Genomic DNA, 2500 nt, shown 5'->3' on the forward strand with positions numbered 1-2500 from the left:
ACGAGTTGTAGTGCAAATCCTTTATCAATAAATATAAAGTGTGTTTGTGTGGTTTAAGTGAGTGTGTGCGTGTGGGTGTGTGTGCTGTGTGCATTTGATGGTTGTTGCATAGTGTTTATTGTTCGTTTAGCAGCCTGATGGCCTGGGGATAGAAGCTTCTTCTGAGTCTTTCTGTGCTCGCCTTAAGACTCCGGTATCGCTTGCCTGACCGCAGCAGTTCAAAGAGGCAGTTGTTCGGGTGGCTCGAGTCCTTAATAATTCTCTTAGCCTTCCCCCTGCACCGCTTGTTGTAAATGTTCTGGAGGGTGGGAAGCCCCCCTCCAATTGTGCGTTCGGCTGAATGTGTCACTCTTTGTAGTCTGCTACGGTCTTGTGCAGTGCTATTCCCAAACCAGGAGGTGATGTTGCCAGTCAGGATGCTCTCTATTGTACATGAGTAGAAGTTCCTAAGGATCTTCTGTCTGACTTGGAACTTCCTTAGGCGCCTGAGGAAGTAGAGGCGTTGTCGTGCCTTCTTCACAACACTGTCAATGTGTGTGGTCCATGTCAAGTCCTCGGATATGTGGGCTCCGAGGTACTTGAAACGGTTCACTCTCTCAACCGGTGCCCCATCGATGCTGAGGGGGCTGTAGTCCTTGACCCCCGACCTCCTGAAGTCCACAATCATCTCTTTTGTTTTGCTGACGTTCAGGGAGAGGCAGTTCTCCTGACACCACTGTGACAGATTCTCTACCTCTTCCAGGTAGGCCCTCTCGTCGTTGGCAGAGATCAGGCCCACCACTACTGTGTCATCAGCAAATTTGATGATTGTGTTGTTGTTCCGCTGTGCCACGCAGTCATGTGTGTACAGGGAGTAGAGGAGGGGGCTCAGAACACAGCCCTGGGGGGCCCCTATGTTGAGCGTGATGGATGAGGAGGTGCAGTTGCCTGCTCTTACCACCTGGGGTCTGCCCGTCAGGAAGTCCAGGACCCACTGGCAGAGGTCATAGTTCAAGCCCAGGTCCCTGAGCTTGGCTATGAGTTTGGAGGGGACTATGGTATTGAATGCTGAGCTGTAGTCGATGAAAAGCATTCTCACATAGTTCCCCTGCCTCTTGTCCAGGTGTGATGCTGCTGTGTGCAGCACATGGGCGATGGCGTCCTCCGTGGACCTGTTGGGGCGATATGAAAATTGCAGGGGGTCCAGGTTGATGGGGAGGGAGGAACAGATGTAGCCCTTCACTAGCTTCTCAAAGCACTTCATGGCTATGGAGGTGAGGGCTACAGGGCGGTAGTCGTTGAGGCAAGCGGGCGTAGATTTGGGGTTCATCTTGGGGTAGAACAAGGAAGAAAAAAAACACAGCTGTTATTATTATTAATATTACCGCGGTGCGCATTCACTGCAAAACAAGCACACTGTGTAAACATGTCTCGTGGACAGACTTGGGGGGCTGAAGACCAAATAAAACAGCTGCTTGTGGGGAATGTGGGCACTCACAAAAACAACGAGGTGTACAAGTTGTTTAGCGAGAGGATGGCGGTAATGGGAATTATAATCGAACGATGGATCAATGCCACGTCTCTGCTACTATCACGCTCACGCAGTTTGTGTTGACGCGCATTTCACTTCCTGAAAGGGAGGGATTTCCACTCTCCATTGTGTCCAATAGACGAGCGCCCTTTTCGACCGCGTGACATTGTTCAGATAGTTCGGTGCATAGGGTGCGCCTCACAGATTTTAGTGTGAACGCAGGCGAACCAAATGAAGAATGCAACAATGTTGCAACTTCACCACCAGAACCGCACCGAGTCCACCAAAACTAGCGACCTTAGAGACTTATGTGACTACAGGAACCAGAGAGACCTATACATAAAACAACTTTTGGGAAAATTTGCTTATTTGCCATCTACCCTGGAGTTAGACAAGCAGATACAGTATATATATCCTTTTTTTCTCTGTGCATGCATTAGGCTTAGGGAACAGCCGCGTTGTTAGCCTAGCCTGGAAGTAGGTGTGCCAGTGTAGCCTAGTTCCCAACAGTCACGAAATACACTCCAAATACAACTCCAAAACGTTCCTGTAAATTGATTGATTGATTGATTGAAAACTTTATTAACAGATTGCAGAATGGGTACAATACAGTATGGCTCAATACACACAATTGTTAAGGGGATACAGACCAGAGAAAGACTTTCATCTTGTTTACATCAGGGTCCCCCATTTTCAATTCATAATGACATTTATGACATACAGATATACAGATATAGATCATGACATTTATGACATACATGACATACAGATACTGTTACTGTTACATTTGTGACAGACAAGATATGCAAATATACAGTACTGTTAAACAGAGATCCTAACAGAAAATATATACATACGAGGGGGAGGAAACTGTACATTGGGAGGGGGTAGGTGGGTGCAGTGTGCGATCCGTAGCATCATCTTTGGGTGAGGGGGGGGGGGGGGGGGGGGGTGCGCGGCGCGCCTCTCAGCGGAAAAAAACTCAGAGCG

Source organism: Notolepis coatsorum, assembly GCF_963971535.1.
Source record: "Notolepis coatsorum genome assembly, chromosome: 11".
NCBI classification, from domain to species: Eukaryota; Metazoa; Chordata; class Actinopteri; order Aulopiformes; family Paralepididae; genus Notolepis; species Notolepis coatsorum.